Raw genomic sequence first — 18,317 nt, forward strand, 5'->3', positions numbered from 1 at the left:
TGCCTTGTCCAAGGTGAGGTCTTGCCCAAGGTGTTGCAGAGGTGGGAACTGAAATAAGGTCTCCTAACTCCCCAGTGCCTAAACTGACAGATCATCCTTCCTAATGAGCTAATGTTGGTATAGTGATATGCGGGGTCTGACTGTGCCATAATTAATGACTCCCTTGCTTTTTAGGTGTTTGATTTGTTGGGAGGAGATATCACCCTTAACTTTGTTACCACATTTCCACCAGTAAATGGGCTCTTTTATCACTGTAAAAGACGGCTTCCCACATGAATCTACAACCATCCTGTCAGTTACTACTTTTGCTTTGAGCAAAAATAATTGTACAAGCATCTCGTGGAGTGACATGGTGAATAGTTCTCTAAGTTGCACAGCTCTGCTTTTGTGTTTCTAGATCACAGATTTGTTGCTGATTCCGGTTTGGAGCAGTCAGCTGTGCACATTCAATGGCATTTACGATATCCTGTTGTGTTTGTAGCAAATTGATTTCACAAGGCTTGAGTGCGAAAGCATGAGACAAATGTATTTGATGGAACCCCATCACCCATCAAGTTTTTGTTGGCAAAGTTTGATGCAGCTGCACTTGAGGGGCAGATAGAAGCCTTTCTAATGCTTAACTTCAGCTGCACTATATGGGCACTGGGCATCTGGAGCTTAGGGGGATAAAGCAGACCCAAGAGCAGAATTATGGATCCTCACTCCATTATTCTATTCTCGCCCAGCCTTTCTGCTAACTTGCTCATTCAGACATTGCCTTCTGTCGTGTTTCATTTCATGGGCCGCACACCATTTCAGCAGCATAGCTAGCAGCAACAAATGCAGTGTGCATACCCTTGTGCTGGTGTATGAACGTATGCAAGTCTGTCTGGCTCTTACCATACTGTCCCCCACTCCCATTGGCCAGTTATATATTCTAGCGTCAAGTCTGAGGTAGCTGTGAGCACTCCTGGAAATCTGCATTGTGGGGTGTCTGGCAAGTAGAAGTGGCCAGTCTGGTATTAAGGATGACCTGAGTGTGTTTTTTTTTTTTTTTTTTTTTTTTTTAAAGAGGTTACTTTAAAATGTGTGACATTTCCCTGCCTCCTGGGAGTTCAGGGCATTCAGACCAGATGTGCCCCTGCTAATAGCTCCTATTTGATAAAATCATTGTGCATTATACTTGGCTCAGGGGCTGACCTATGGGCTGTGCCCAAGGGTGAGGGAAAGAAAAAGCAAGATTGTGACACCTGGAGGGGCAGGGGAAGGACGAAGATGAGTCTCTGTTTATCAACAGAACAAACCTTACGCCTTATCAACAGAACAAACCTTACGCCACCTGGGTAAGAGAATAAAGAAACTCTAGCGAGTTTAAGATGGCAGAATAGCTATGTCATCTTTAGCAGGGGTGGAGTCAAATTACACAAAACCTAAAAATAATGGATTCCCCCCATAAAAGCCACTTCATATGCACACTCCAACCAGCCACTGAACAGCTGGCAGTGTGTGCAATCCATGGAATCATATGATTCATAGCTACTGCATTGCCCCTTCTCTTGGGTCACATTTTAATGTGTCCTAAGGGGAGAGGGTCCAGGATTAATGATGGTTCTCTTCCCCTGCTACTGCACCAGCAGCATTTGGCTAACAATGCTTAGCTGGCTGATGCATTGTCTGCTGCTCACGGTTACACTTCATGGTCCAGGATGGTTCCGTTCCACCATGGATCCAACAAACAGGATGTTGGGCTCTGTCTCTCTGATATCCAAGAATCCTGCCTTAATCCTTTGGTCTTTAATAGACATCTCCCTGAAGTCAGTTTCTAGTCCTTTTCTGGGTAGAAAACACCTGTCACTCAAAGCCCCATCTGGCTTTAAGTAAAGAACAGGTGGAAAGTGATGCCAGAAGAGCAGCTCGTCCTACCACAGACTGATCCCTTGGTTTAGCAGGTTTCAGCTGATCTGAACAAAATGTCCCCTTCATGGAAAATTTGATTCATAATAAAAAGAAAACTAAATATTTTGAACAGATCACCTAGCTCTGTATAAAGACCTCCATTTTGTGTTAATGGTTAATAGGTGTATTCTAGCAGAGGTAAATGCTAGTGAAACGTATAGTTTCTTTGTTTTTTAATAAGAACTGATGATTTAATAAGCAGCTATAAATCTCTGGAATGTACAGAGATAGTCAAACAACGCTCTCCTGCCAAATTTTCACTGACTAGACTTAAAAGCTATGAGTCATAATGGCCTGTTCCATTCTTCACCTCAAATGCCCCCCCCCTTTTTTTTTTGGTTGGTAGAGGTGCTTTGTGCTACAGATTGCTACAGGTGTTATCAGCCGCTTGCATTAATGGACTTTCTCTTTCATCCAGTAGTTAATATTAAACTTGTTGACTTTCGTTATCTGTTTGCACACATGCATGTGAAATCTTTTTCATTCTATAGGAAAGCTATAGAATGCTAAAAATCACGCAAGGAAAACATTCCGGAATGGTCCCATTACTGCAGCCTCATAAATAGGGTTTGCAGTGGGAGTTCTGACAGCCCTAAGGAGGCACTGTCAGCCTACTCAGCTGGCAGTATAATACTTTGCCTCCAATGATCTCAAAGTACTTTACAAACTTTAATTCATTCTAACACTCCCTCCCCCCCCATTAGGCTTTATTTATTACCACTGGGGTTTTTTGCGGGACAGGACTGAGTACAACAGAAGTTAGGAGCCAAATTCTGATACCCTTACTCATGATGGATAGTATCTTAAGGTAAAATTTTCAAAAGCGCCTAATAAATAAATAAATTAATGGAGATATCCCATCTCCTAGAACTGGAAGGGACCTTGAAAGGTCATCGAGTCCAGCCCCCTGCCTTCACTAGCAGGACCAAGTACTGATTTTGCCCCAGATCCCTAAGTGGCCCCCTCAAGGATTGAACTCACAACCCTGGGTTTAGCAGGCCAATGCTCAAACCACTGAGCTATCCCTCCCCCCCAAGTAACTTAGTACACTGAGTCCTATTTTCAAAAGGGATTTAGGTCCAGATCATCAAAGGAATTTAGGTGCTTAACTCCCATTCATTGACTTTCCATGAGAATTGGGTTCCTAAGTGCCTATGTCAGTTTTGAATATGGGACTTTGGCTCCCAAGTCACTTAGGCACTGTTGGAAAATGTTATCTTTAGTCCTCAGGTGATCACAATGAAATCAATGGGGCCACTTGTGGAGCAGGGTGGTGTTCGTTATGATAAAAGATATCAGATTTTGGCCCTAGGTGATTTTCCCAAGGTCAATGCTGATGAATCAAAGGCAAAATGGATGATAGACACCCTGCCCCGACTATTTAGAAACATTTTAACATTGTTTTGGAGCTTATAAATCCCAATGCTGTAGGGCTTCTATGAGTCTGAGGCCTTGGCTACACTGGCAATTCACAGCGCTGCACTTGCTGTACTCAGGGGTGTGAAAAAACACCCCCCCCGGAGTGCAGCGCTGTAAAGCGCCAGTGTAATCAGTGCCTGCAGCGCTGCACACTCGCTCGCAGCGCTGCAAGCTATTCCCCTCGGAGAGGTGGAGTACTTGCAGCGCTGTGAGAGCCACGGCAGCGCTGTGAATCCGCGAGTATAGCCAAGGCCTGAGTGTACAAGGCTCAGTGGAGAGAAGGAATAGTATAACTAATGCATTTTAGGAAACTTTAAAAATGATCTAAAATAGCTTTTTTACTTAGACATTTAAACTGCAATAATATTCTGATATCTCAGGGTCCTGCACGGATGAAACAAAACCTTATTCCAGGGGAAAGTTGAGATTCTTGGCTTTTTAATGGTACACAACTCCTTTTTCTACCCATAACTGGTCTAGAGATATTGAACCTTAAATCTGCTACTGAATATTACATTTCCTGGACTTTGGGCCAGTGTTAATTGTGTGGTGAGGGAGGATTAAGAAAACATTTCCTTGGTAAGTTGGGGGTAGGGGGAGTTGTGTGTGGGGAGGAGGGAGGCATCTGTGTGACTAGGGCAAGAAGTTTAAAAAGTTGAAAATAGCTTTTTCCCTATCAACCTGATGGGGGTTGATTGGGGGCAGAATACAAGTGAGGTCTTCAGAGGTGCATAGTACATGCAATGCATCCTGTGACTCTGCAGTTGATTACTTGGTAGTTATCAGTCTGCAGTTATCAGATCTGAATTTCAAAAGGCTTTGCAGTGCTGGGTAAGCATTATCCTCATGGTACAGTTGAAGAAACTGAGGCAAGTTAATTGCTCAAGGTCACACAGCAGGTCAGCATCAGAACTAGGAACAGAACTCAGTTCTCCTAACTCCTACTTGGTGCTCTCTCCACTGACATCACACTGATTCTTTTGTAAAAGGGACTTCACCACCACATGTTATGGTCAAAAATTCCCTTCTTGGATCTGCATGGTGAACTGTGACTGTTGTTTTGCATTTTTGACAAGCACAGAGCTTCCACTGAAACGGATGGGAATTTCACATATGTTGGGAAATTATAAAATTGGAGTCAAGATCTGACATGCAGATGGTGAAAGGGGAATTTTTCCCTAAGCAAACCAAGATGTATGCTCTTTATGATCTGAATTGTATGGTTCAGATTTTCCATAAGCAGCTTCCTGTACTGTGGGCACCAATCTATGCTCACAAATAAATATGGAGACAAAACTGCCATCACACCGGCACTCATTTGGAAGTTTAAATGTGGGCACAATCTGCGTGGTGCTGAGTGCCCTCATCTCTTGGGTGGTTCTGGGAGTTGAGTGCCCAGAGCTTCATGGGATTTGTTCCTATTGGGCAGTCAGTGCAGTTGCAGGGACAACTTCAATGCCCACAATATTTGAGCAGTTATTGTTCCGTTAAAACCCCGGGTCTATTTCCCAGTAGATATTAATGAGACCTTATTAGCACTTCCATTGTGGTGGCAGGATCCTGAAAAACCTGAAAGCCAGTGTGAGCTGTTTGCTGTGCTTGAGATAGCTGTTATGTGCTCTTCCTGAACCAAGTGGCTCATGTTTGACCTAAGATGTAGAATTCTGCCATTTTCACAGTGATACTAGCAAGCAGTAGTTCTAGAGAGTTAAGTGTCACTGTAAAGTAACATGCAGAGCAATAGAGCACATCACATGAGTGCATGGATGTTTTCCAGCATTTTCAAGGAAGAGTAGCTATAAAAGCTATAATAACATAGATACTCTGTACAGTTCTCCCAGACTTGGAAGAAAAATAATGGTACTTTCCTAAGCTCCATCCTTTTCAGTTTCAGGGTTTTGGTTTTTAAAACAAGCTGATTCCCAATAACTTTTTTGGTCCCTTTTTTCAAAATGACATGAGGCAAACTGATGATTTACTTCTGATCCATCTACTGTAATGAGAATAAAACAGGGAGTGGCCACTTCTTTCTTTTTAAATAGCAATTGACAAGGATACTAGTCTTGCCTACATAGCCTTTTCTGAGTAATGCACAGAATTAGGGGAAGAAGGATGATCTTGTTTTTAAGGTATTAAATTAGAACTCAGGGAACTTTGGGTTAAGTTCCCAGCTCTGACACAGACTTCCTGTGTCACCGTGAGCAAATCACTTAGGGCCAGATTTTGAAAGGTATTCAGGCACTGAAGAATTAGGCACCTAAATATCTTTAAAATCTGGTCTTTAATCTCTGGGTGCCTCAGTTTCACACTTAGACTCATAGACTTTAAGGTCAGAAGGGACCATTATGATCATCTGGTCTGACCCCCTGCATGCCGCAGGCCACAAAGCCGTCCCTACCCTTTCCCTTGACTCTGCTGTTGAAGTCCCCAAATCCTGTGGCTTAGTGACTTCAATTGGCAGAGAACTCTCCTGCTAGCGATCCCTGCCCCATGCTGTGGAGGAAGGCGAAAAACCTCCAGGGCCTCTGCCAATCTACCCTGGAGGAAAATTCCTTCCCGACCCCAACTATGGCGATCAGTAAAATCCCGAGCATGTAGGCAAGAGTCTCCAGCCTGACCCTTGTTAGCCACTATACTATTTACCTGCCATGGCACGGTATTCCTTTGGCTAAAATCATGTTTTTCCATTAAACCATTCCCTCCATAAACTTATCTAACTTAATCTTAAAACCAGACAGGTCCTTCGCCCCCACCGTTTCCCTCGGAAGGCCGTTCCAAAGTCACTTGTAAATTATGAGTATTATTTCCCTACCTCACATACATGTTGTGATGATAAATTAATTAAAGTCTGTCTATCTTAGTTACTAATATAGATATAACTGCTATATTATATGAGCACTTCATTATTTGTATGTATTTATTTTCACTGCACTCCTGTGAGGTCAGGAAGCACTATTATCCCCATTATACAGATTGGGAACTGACAAAGAGAGAATAAGTGCCTTGCCCGTCTTCCTAGACTCAGACGTTGAGATAAATTTTGCATTTTATACACAATGCAATAAATTTACTGATAGGTATAACTCTAAACCAGACTGAGTTTTGTAAGGGTAGTAGTAATTATTATGAAAGATGTAAAGTATTATTTTATTTGATTCTGCTATTAGCCACACTGCAGAGAAGAAAAATAACTTACAAGATCCCAGCATTAGATGCAGAATTGTGTGTAGATTATGTTGGATTTTTGAATTACATATAAAATATATACCCAAACTTGTGCATTAACATCATGGCCAAGGATTGAAAGAGGGGGCCCGGGGAAAGAGGACACATTCCCAAGCTCCACCCACTTGAATCTAACACAAGAAATCACTTGCAATAGATTGTGGTGATCAGAAAATGAATGTCCTCCTTTCTTGTGTTCTTTGATCAGTAGTGAAATAGTTAGATGTTCACATTTATATTAGCCTTCAGAATTAATGAATGGGGGCAATTAATCCATTCCTCAGCACCATTATTTCAGTCTCTGCAGACTTGGGCAGGCATTGCTTTGTGTCTGGTTCCTGTTTTGAAGGGTGTTTCCCCCCCCCCCCCCCACAATCACAAAGACTGGAAGCTTAATTTTTTTTAAAAATGAAAGCTTAGCTCTTGGAGCACAAGATGGTTGCCTCCAGAATAAAGTACTGATCCACTGAGCTGTTGCAAGCCAGCCTAATTTGACCCCTGAATATGGCAATGTGTTGGACATCTAGGGCCAGATGATCAGCTGATGTAAATCAATATTACTCTATTGTGGGATGTGGCCCCTAAAACAATTTTGCAAAATGGGAAGTTTGAGGCTTTAGACTAACTACAAAACTGAAATATTTTAGCTTATTTCAAACTCTATTAGTCCTTCAAAAAAGTGTTGTTAGCTGACAACAATTAGTTTTAATGTGATTGTTTCTCATTGGTCTTTTCTTTTTACTAAACTTTTCACATATTTGAGAAAAAGTGTTTACGATGATGTGTGAAGACAATAGCAATAAAAGGATATCTTTCTTGTGCTATTTTTGTGCTTGCTCTTCCAGTCTTGGCTGGAACCAGAAAGTGCTGGAGGGACACACAAACAAAATATAAAATGAATCAAATGTTTTTGAACTGCCTGAAAAGTTTGTTTTGAACTTGTTTCCAGTTTTACAGGAGCTTGGTTTAGTTCTTATTTTTATATGAACTCATTCTTCCATTCCCATTACTTCGTAGTCTTCTTTTTCCCCCCAGGGCATAGGAACCAGTTAAAAGGGAAGCTTAATTTATTCCATTTCCCAGGCCTAGCTGATTGTTCTATAGGGAGAGAGGAGCCTTAATGTTTGTAAAATGTCTAACTGACCCGGAGTACCATCCAGTTTTGACATACAATCTCATGGGAGGTAACACCGTTCAGTTAGAATGTGGAAGCAAGTTCTATTTCCGACTCTGCTACCGGCCGCTACAATATGGCTTCAGGCAAAGTTGATTGATTCTTTTGTGCCTCCCCTTCCTTATCAGTAAATAGGGACTAGTGCTCTGAGATCCATAAATGAAAGGTGTCATGTATGCACAAAACATTTTTTGGTTTATTTCCACTATCCAAAACCAAGAAGAGAAGTTGCCTACAGTTGGGAAACCTCCCTGCTGTTATGATTGTGTTTCCTGGTTGACAATATGCAAGACAAACTCATAGTATGCCTAAGAAAACACATGATGATGTTTTATTGTTCCAAATGCTGAATAGTGTAGGTGGCTTGAACAGTCAATCTGAGTTGCCGTGTAAGATACTGTTCCTTTCTGATGATGTGAGGCAGAGTCCCATGAGAGTCCTTCTGCACGTTGCTTGCAGTTCACATGGTCACACAGGTCAGCTCTGTGACTCAAGGCATGTCTAAAATAACTCCAGTGCTTTATTTCCTTTATCCCACACACAAGTGATTGCTTGGCAAAAATAAATAAATAATTTTTTAAAAAATGGTAACATCAGGCTGACCTTTTACCTCCAATGTCTATTTCCTAAAAGACTTTTGAAGATAGCATCTGCCCAGTCATCAGAGGTTGTGTAAACTTCCCAGTGCACTTTTATAACTGGCTATCAAAACAAACCACAAAATGCACTGCAGTTGTTTTTTGCTTTTTCAGTTCAAAGAGAGCGTAGTGCTATTGCATGAGATCATCCTATGTAAACATGCTGATATTTACTGGACAGCCAACCTCAGAGTCTCTGACATTTATATTTTGTGTGTAGAAGAGGAAGTTGTATGAAAAAAAACACCTGTTCTACTTGGAACAATGGTACCACCTTACTCAATCGACCCATTCCCTGTGTTCATTGCTGTGCTGTGCTGACTAAGCTAAACTCTTATTCACGTTAGCTCTACAGAGTCAACACAGTTATAGCTGTGGTCCTACAACCTTCTTCAGCCTTTGGCCCAATACCCAAGTGAACATCCTTTCTTAGGTGCTCCGTCCCTTCCAAAGCCCTCGTCCTCCATGGCTTGGTTCTTACAATGCTTCATTCGTTCTGTGCTCCCCAGAGAGGGCTCCATAGACCTCAGTTTGAGAATGTGTTCAATGTATATCCATCCAAGTACATCCTTAGCAGCAGATTCTGCTACTCTTACTCCTATCGGACTAGACTGTCACAGCACTTGCTCAGCTGGGCAGGGCAGTAAGGTCCTCCCTCTTCTTACACCCTTGCTTAGCCCTGCTCAAATTGTGACTCCAGCTGTGGGAGGCAGGGGAGAACAGTGGTGATTTTCCCAATACTTCCTGCTACCCCTAGGATCAAGTGTGTGGAGGGAGGTGGGGAGAGGGAAGAGCCCTGGCTCCACCCAACTTAGTGGCCAGCCAAAGTTGCAGGCCAGGTACACAGAAAGGAGGAGTAAGATGCTCCATGAAAGAGTCTGAGTTAACTTTCTTCCCTCTCCCCACATCAAGTGAGGAGCAGGGCAGAAATGGTGCCTCTTTGAGTCACAGTTCATTCTCTGGGGTGGTGAGGTGATGTAGCCTTTCACGGTCCCCTTCTCAAGGCAGATATTTAAATTACACTCTAGCCCCCCAAGTAGTAGCTCCCATTGCAGGTAGTCCCTTGTGAATCAAGGTGACACAATAAGAACAGGAGTACTTGTGGCACCTTTGAGACTAACAAATTTATTTGAGCATAAGCTTTCGTGGGCTACATCCCACTTCAGGGCCATTTCATTAAAAGAATTGCAGCTCTCTTGAGCTTTACAACATCTGGTGCCAATTTGTGACAGCCTAAGATACTGTCTATGTCAGTTTTAATGAATCAGACTGTTGGGTTAGTCCCAAAGAACAGGGTATTTAAGTTAGTTAATTTTCCTTATTGCCCAGGTTTTATTAACCTAAATAATAGGATTATTCCATTCCTTGCTCAGCAGTTTATTTTCAACTTCATTAACCTATTTAAAATCAAGAATATGCCCGGTTATCTCACCAAATACTATTTTAAAGCCAAATAAGAGCCATTTCCTTCTTTTTTAAAACATACTATACTACTTAAGGCCACACTTCAACAAAACATTTACGCACATGTTTAACTTGGAATATGTACTTAAGTCCCATTGAAGTTAATAGGACTTAATCATGTGCTTAAAGTTAAGCATGTGCTTAAGTGTTATGCTGAATCAGGTCTAAATGACTATCAGTCTAATCCTGCAGTATGTGTAGAGTTTACTACCAGGGCTGTTTCTCTTGAAGTTCGGGGAATGTGGTAGTAAGCACTGTGGATAAAATTTTCAAAAGTTCCTAAGTGATTTTCAAAAAATGACTGAGACACTTTGGAGCCTGAGTATCATTGAAAGTTAATCGGTTCCACAGGTTCCAACATCACTTAGGAACTTCTGAAAATTTTGCCCTGCGCCCAGTAATAAGGCCTGACCTGGCAAACACCTATGTGCCAGGCTTTCAGCTGCAAAATGAGATAAAACAGGAATGAAATGTGAAACCATAATGTGCTGGGCAGAATATCAAAAAGTCCACAGCAAAGATTAGTCATTTCCTATGTGCTTGCTGAGATAGTGAAATTACTGTGGTAATCCAAACACAGTCCTTGGTGGGCTATAAAAAAGATGTTATGATTATCTTTAACTATACTGTTAAAAAGAATGAGTTATTGTGTCAATTTATTATCCTCAATATTTTCACTGGAATGGGGAGGAACTTAAGTTCAGAGAGTTCTATGACCCCCCATCCCACACCTATGTTGTGCCATTGAATCCAATGGCACTCTACATGAGTAGAGTCAATTCTATGCTTAAGTGTTAGAAGGATCAGGTAATATTTTTATAATACTTAAAAAAATTGTATTGCAATACAACAATCATGCCAGAATTATTTATTTATTTATTTATATTACTATAGTGCCTGGGAGCCCTAGTCACAGACCAGGACTCCAACGTGCTAGGTACTGCACAAATACAAGACTATGTGCTTCATGTACCTAACAAAGGCAAAGTCATTGTCCCATGTCCCATTGGCACTAAGTATGCTATATGTACCTTTTGATACATCACTTACTGCAATACTCCTGCACTGTAGTGCTAAAAATAAGTCCCTGATCCTGCAAACCAGTGACACTTACGTGAGCAGGGGTTTGCTGCATTGGACCCTGAAACTGCAAGCCTTCTCCCTGTGGGTCTCCCATTGAAGTCAGTGGGATTCCTGTGCAAAGGAGTTACAGGACTGGCCCCTCAAACAAAGAAAAAGAAACCTGGCTTACATCACATTAAACTTTGTTGGTGCATTGATTCAGTGTCTTTTCTCCTTACTTCCATTCCTGCCCCAAAAAAACCCTGATGGTGATCTGCTGAGCCTCTGGTCTGTAGGCATCACAGCTACTCACCACCTCTGAGGATCAGGACCAAAATGGATCAGAATGGGATTTTGACGTTCACTTTAGGTCGGCGTGTTTTGTTCGTAATTGATACTATAGTGCTCCAGTGCTTGACTCAGCAAGCTAGAGAACTGACTTCTAACTAAAACGAGGAGTCCCTGTGGCACCTTAGAGACTAACAAATTTATTTGGGCATAAGCTTTCGTGGGCTATAACCCCCTTCATCAGATGCATGGAGTGAAAAATACCATAGACAGGTATAAATATACAGCACATGAAAAGCTGGGAGTTGTCTTACCAAGTGGGGGAGGGTCAGTGCTAACGAGGCCAATTCAATCAGGGTGGATGTGGCCCATTCCCAACAGTTGACAAGAAGGGGTGAATATCAACAGAGGGAAAACAAGGCCAATTCTCTCACAGACCTTGGGAGACAGGCTAGTCCTCGCTTATAGACCACCCCCCAACCTGAAGCAAATACTCACCAGCAACTACACACCACGCAACAGAAACACTAACCCAGGAACCAATCCCTGCAATAAACCCCATTGCCAACTCTGTCTGCATATCTATTCAGGGGACACCATCATAGGACCTAACCACATCAGCCACACCATCAGGGCTCGTTCACCTGCACATCTACGAATGTGATATATGCCATCATGTGTCAGCAATGCCCCTCTGCCATGTACGTTGGCCAAACTGGACAGTCTCTACGCAAAAGAATAAATGGACACAAATCAAACATAGAGAATTGTGACATTCAAAAACCAGAAGGAGAGCACTTCAATCTCCCTGGACACTCAATAACAGACTTAAAAGTAGCCATTCTTCAACAAAAAACCTTCAAAAACCGACTTCAATGAGAAACTGCAGAACTGGAATTAATTTGCAAACCTGACTATCAAATTAGGCCTGAATAAAGACTGGGAGTGGCTGGGTCACTACAAAAAGTAATTTCCCCTCTCTTGATATTCACCTCTTCTTGTCACCTGTTGAGAATTGCCCACGTTAGCACCGACCCCCCAAATGGTAAGGCAACCCCCATCTTTTCATGTGCTGTTCATGTGCTACCTACTGTATTTTTCACTCCATGCATTTGATGAAGTGGGTTCTAGCCCATGAAAGCTTATGCCCAAATAAATTTGTTCATCTCTAAGGTGCCACAAAGACTCCTTGTTGTTTTTGCTGATACAGACTAACATGGCTACAACTCTGAAACCTGACTTCCAACTGAATCAGAGTGTAAAAAGAGACATTTCTTTGTAAAACACAGCCTCTCAGGAGAAATCAGCATAACTTATGGATAGAAGGCAAGCTCCTTAGCTGGTGTGAATTGGTGGTGTTCTATTGAAGTCCATATTGCTGTGCCAGTTCACACCCGAGTTGCTGTAAATTATCCAGCTATGTCAATTTAGCTGTATTTAAACATTTTTATGTGGAATTTCATTTCCTTTTAAAATACATAAAAGAAAAACAGCATCAGGCTGTCTTAGAGTTGATGTGATAGGTGAGCGGGGTGTTTTCATAGCTAAAGACTGCTCATGCCACTGTGATTAGGTTTGCCTGCAGCCCTTTTTTGTTTCTATACTTTAGAGCCCAAACTTAATGTCACATGTTCCCACCTAGCTGAAACAATAAGATTTCATGAATCATTTGACTTCTGTGGCATCTTCTGCTCCTGATTGGTTTTTTATTTATTTATTTTTTTAAACATTCAGCAAAGAAACGTAGTCCATCATGCTCACTGGAAAAGCAGATCACATTTCAATTTTCGCTCTCTTTGGCATGGACTCCAGATGCGTACTGCTGAGCAGTCACTCGGTGTGCTCTGATCCTTTATGATGCATGCAGTACTTGCTTCTGCATGCACTCCTCTGGTGTCTGCATCCTACACTATGTACTTGGAACCACAGAGCATATCATGAGGCCTGCTCAACCAGTTAGAATGGGATGTCTGTCAGAAATAAGCAGAAAGCATATATAATCTCCCTCTCTCCATAAGTGGATGGTTGTCTAGTTCTAGCGGTCTGAGTGCTCATGCACACAATATACCAAGAAACCATGGTCCTTCATTACAGCCTAGCCTAATGGCATTTACTAGTGAAAGACACACATCTCCTGGTTGTGGTGCTCTGCCCCTCTTGTAACACTGACAGACCCCAGTTATTGGCAGGCAGGATCAAACCCGGGACCTCTGAAGCTTAGTGCATGAGCCTTTACTGCATGAGCTAAAAGCCACATGCCTGTTAGCTAAGGCTGTAGCAGACTCATTAATCTCTAAGTGGTCTCGATGCCACTAGATGGGACAGAGCACCACATCCAGAAGGTGTGTGGGTTACACTAGCACCTTGTATAACTACTTTACTATATTTCTGTTGCTCATTCTAGTTTCCTGTCACTACAGGCTCAGATTCTGGCTTGGGCGGTGCATATCTACTCGCACCCAAAAAGCCATGACCAAGTGGTGAACTTTAGGATGGAAATTTTCCTGATTCTGGCTTTCCTGCAGAGTCACAGAGAGGCCAGCAGACACGTCATCAGTGGCTAAGCCACGAAGAAATGTTCTGAGATCAGGCTTAGAAGTCAGGGGACATGATCCATGTTTTAGTGCATGCTTGTTCTGTCAGCCCCACCTCCACTCTCCTCTGAACCTGAGCAGATTATTTCTGCTATTGGCCAGAGTTATGATGGAGGGCTCTGCAAGGGGCTTATGGTAGCCTGAGTACTTTCATTAATATGTGCCTGTCTGGGGGTCATTTATGGTGGTTTCATGCAGGGTGCCAGAGTTTGTCCCACAATGTTTGTTCTCTAGTATACGTAAATATTTGGCTATGCATGCTGTATTTTAACTGCTGCATTTGTTCTGTCTGTAACTGTTGACTCTGTGCGTCAGTATAATGTTTAGAAAATTTTCAGAGCAGTATAAATGCTAACACGTGCACACATGCGCACTATATATAGAAGTTATCTTCATGTAATACATTGCAAAGCCATGTGATAAAATATAGAGCTGTGCGTGATGCATTTATTTATCGCGTGCTCATATACTATGTTGATGGGAGTCATAGAAATAAATACTCACATAGATAAATGAGATTTGACCTCCACACTAATCTATCTCCCCAAGATTTATTATAGTTTCCTAAGCCCTTGAGCAGCTTCAAACATTCATCATTTTTTTTTTAAAAAGAGAGAATCCCCCCCCACCCCGCTCCAAGATTACACCTGCCTATGGCCAATAATGGGTATAATTCAGTGTTGGACCAGTGGTAGCTTTTCTAGACATTAAAAATGTCATGACTCCATAGTCCAATATTCTTGCTGCCCTGTAGGGCTCTGTGCCATTTTGATGGGTAGGCTCCCTGCTTCCCAGTGAAGACTGGCACTCTCTCTTTACTCTGGAATGGTCTGAGATATTGGATCTTTTTAAAGTTTTGACATTTTTATGACTCAAAGCTATTTAGGTCATTTTTAGGAGGTTTTCATGGCTCCCTCTGAATGCTATACAGTAGGACTCATGGCTAACTAAAGTAGCTGGGAGGCGGGAGGTAAAAAAATCATCCCAATACAATTTTTAAAAACTTCCCTAAAATATTTCTAAAACATATTTTTCTGCTATATTTGTGAAATATAAAGAATGCAGAATGGTGCAACATTGTTTAAATGTGTCATTGGCATTTGTTTAGGATAACCTATGACAGGGTAGTCAATACGCAGACTAAATCTGGACCAGGCGCTTTTGAATGGATTCCGAAATCTTTTTATTTACTTATTCATCATCATCATCATCATCGTGTTCCTATTACGCCTCTGGCGTTTAGGGCAGTGACAAAGCTCCTCCACTCCTGTCTGTTTCTGGCAAGTCTTTCAATGGTTCCCCAGCTGTGCCCCAGGTTTTTCAGCTCGGCTTCCACAGCTCTTCACCATGTTTTTGGGCAGCCTCGTTTTCGCTTGCCTTCAGGTGTCCATCTTATTGCTACTCTGGTGATGGAATCAGTTTCCATTCGATGCACATGACCGATCCATCTCCAACGCCTCCTGGCCATGATGGTGCTCAGAGCCTCTTGGATGCACTGAGTCAATGGATCTTGGTTTGAGATTGTTCTGGGCCAAAATTTTCTGAGGCAGGTTGTATGGAATAAAGACAGTTTGGACATGTCATACTTTCTTATTCCCCAGCATTCTGCACTATAAAGGAGCTATTATTAATTATATTATTATTTATTATATTATTATCATTGTTTTTAAATTATTTTCTCTAGATTCTGGACCTTGACTATACCTTGACCAAGAAAGCTGGACCTTGACAAAAAATAATTGACTACCCCAATCTAGGACAACTAGTGGCTTTGCCATTCATGAAAAATGTGGACTTCCCAAACTTAGGTCCATGAAACCTTTATACTGCAACTTTCTGTCTGTCTATCTCATCCATAAGACATTTAAACCACACCATACCATTGTGTATTCTTTGTATGCCACATATATTACAGAAAAATAATTTTAACAGATATTTTATAGAGTTTGTAAAACAAAACGAAACACACACACAAATGTATTGGGATCTTTTTGTATCCACCCATGTATAAAGCTAGCTGTCTTGGTTACCATGATCTGGCAACTGTCAATAATAATTTTCTTGTGTGGCATTTGCTGGATAAGATAAGAATGGTCACAAATGTCTATACTATTTTAAGTTATTGATTGGAATAATCAGTTTCATGGGCCCTGAAAGTTGTTTCAGGATCCTAAAATGTCTCCTCATGCACTAAGTATGGAGGATCATAACATCAGAATGGACATGATAACGGGGAAAAATGGATTAAGTGTTGTACTTACTTTATGCTCCCTTGCTAAATGTTTCAGCTTCACATTTTATGTCCTCTAGGGGGAGTGTTGCCTATATTGCATGTACTGTGCAAACTGGAATCACACAGCCTCTCAAATGCTTTTTATGCAGCTTTTAAAACTTTCACCGACTGTCTCCAATTAAATCCTCAAAAGAGGAAGTCTGCAAGCCACAATGCAAAGTTTGAAAATCCCAATCCTGCTCCCACTTAAGTTAAAGTTCCCAGTGAGTTTCAATGACAGCAGGATCAGCTACCTTTGTTTTTACTGACTAGAAGCTTAACATAACCTCCCAAGAGTACTTTTGTCTTGATCACAACCAAGATTGTCACTGTGAGTACTATATGAACTGCCAGACATTTAAAGGGACACCTTTCTAGCTGTGTTTTGTCATGGGAAAAAAATTGGTGTGTTTTTATTTATGCTTGAAATCAGTTTTATTTTACAGCCATGGTGGCAGCAAAGACGTTTTATTTAGCAGTTCTACTGAGTTCTCTCTCTCTGATATGATTGCTGTGAAATAGAGCTCTGGTTTCACTGGGTGGCAGTGGGTTTGGGGTAAAACCCGTTTAATTATATAATGGCTATAAGAAAAATTCCATGAAAGGTAGCAACAAAAGGTCCTATTTCAGAACTGTGATATTACCAGAAGGCTGGATTTCAAGGCTGTGAAATAGATCTTTGAGAAAAAGGTTAAAATCTCTCCCTCTCTCTCAGGTTAACTGAAAATATGAATTAATGTTGAGGTATGCAGTTAAATCTTTTGTATGTGATTTCTATATAAGTGGGCGCTGTGAATACTTTGGGACCTTTGGTTTTAAGAAAGGAAAAGTAATCTTTTGTCATTGCTGTCTTCATGTAAAGTAATAAGTGTTTGATTTTGAAGCTGGCTTTCAGATTTTAAATTTGGGGTTTTTTTTGTTATTGGTCAATGGGAAGCGGGGCGGGGGGGAAGAGAATGTGTCTACACATCCACAGACATTAACATCGATCTGCACGTACAAAAATATCGGTTAAGTTGTAACCAGCATAATGCTGACTGTCTGTATCCCTTTCATCCTGACAAGGTCCTAAATGGGAAGTACAATGTGTGACAAAAATCCAAAATGGGGAACTCCAATTCGTGTAGGACACGATAAAATGGGGGGTGGGCAGTAAATTTGTGTGGAAGGTAGGTAATCTTGGTGGCTAGTTACAGTGATGGCTCTGGAAATGAGAGTCTTTTGAGAGGTAAAGATCGTCTCTTCTATTTCATAACCTTTGTACATTTCTGATCCACAGATTTTTCTTCTTCATTACAGAAACATGAAAGAATACAGGAAATCCTATCTTGGCCACCATGAATACCTGCACTAATTAAGCCGCTGACAAGGTACTGGGCAAACAGCAAGGTAAGCTGGCAGTCTGTGCCAAGAGCTTTTCATGTAATCTGCATGATTGTATTTTCACAAAGCCTCAGCACTGCAAATATCAAATTCTTTGTAAGCTGAACAAAGACAAATAATGTCCCAGGTTAGAATACAGCAGATTTGTTTTTGTTTTGAGACTTTTGCAACCAAACTACCCTTCCCAGGGAAAAAGTCCACAAAGCACTGTGTTGTTTTTGAAAAGGCAATATCTTTATAACTGCAACAATCAATTCCCAAACAAAGCTCAACTCCTCAGATTGACTCAAGGAGAGGTTGGGAGGAGGGGTGGAATGCCTGAAAAACTCCGTTGATGAAAAGGCATGCAGCTTCATCGGTCCCTCCCAGAATTGTGACTGTGTGTGTGTGTGTGTGTGTGAGTAAGAGAGATCTCCATGACAACTGATTCGGCCAGTCTGTGTTCCTTGCAATCATTTTAGCTGGAATCAGTGCTGTGAAAGGTCATATGAAGGAGTTGTGGGAAGCACAGCAGGTATTAGACTCGAAACTACTGGTTTTTCAGTGCCCCAGCTAATAGGACGAAGTTTTGTCTGGGAAATACAAAACCAAGAATGGAGTGGAAAGGGAAATGCTGCAAGTTTCAGGTAATAAAAGCTCCCTTTTATTTTTTTTTATCTTCTTTAAATGCTTTTCCGTGATGTTTACTTCAAGCTGAATGACTGTGTTAGTTTGAAATCCGTGGCTCTAGGGAATGATGTCATGTTCCAACAGTTGGATTCTATTAGGCAAAGGGGGGGGGGGACATTGTACTTTTTCTGAATAAAGAACCTTTTTGATTCTTTATTGAATTGGGAGCAAGGGACCGCAAATGTGCTTTTTTT

General features: G+C 41.5%; 1 protein-coding gene across 6 annotated transcripts in view; it reads left to right on the forward strand.

Moving 5' to 3' along the window:
* DENND2B (DENN domain containing 2B) overlaps positions 1-18,317 on the forward strand; it is a 291,401-nt gene that overhangs the window by 40,885 nt on the left and 232,199 nt on the right. For 3 of the 6 annotated variants that reach the window (XM_034770078.1, XM_034770082.1, XM_034770080.1), the window contains exon 2: positions 17,371-17,460. The gene's annotated coding sequence lies outside the window, so the exon portion shown is untranslated. Of the gene's footprint in view, positions 1-17,350; positions 17,461-17,896; positions 18,081-18,317 lie in introns of those variants that run through there. The other 3 variants (XM_034770079.1, XM_034770081.1, XM_034770085.1) reach the window with 3 other exon arrangements.

The sequence above is a fragment of the Trachemys scripta genome, chromosome 4 (assembly GCF_013100865.1).
Source record: "Trachemys scripta elegans isolate TJP31775 chromosome 4, CAS_Tse_1.0, whole genome shotgun sequence".
Taxonomy (NCBI): Eukaryota; Metazoa; Chordata; order Testudines; family Emydidae; genus Trachemys; species Trachemys scripta.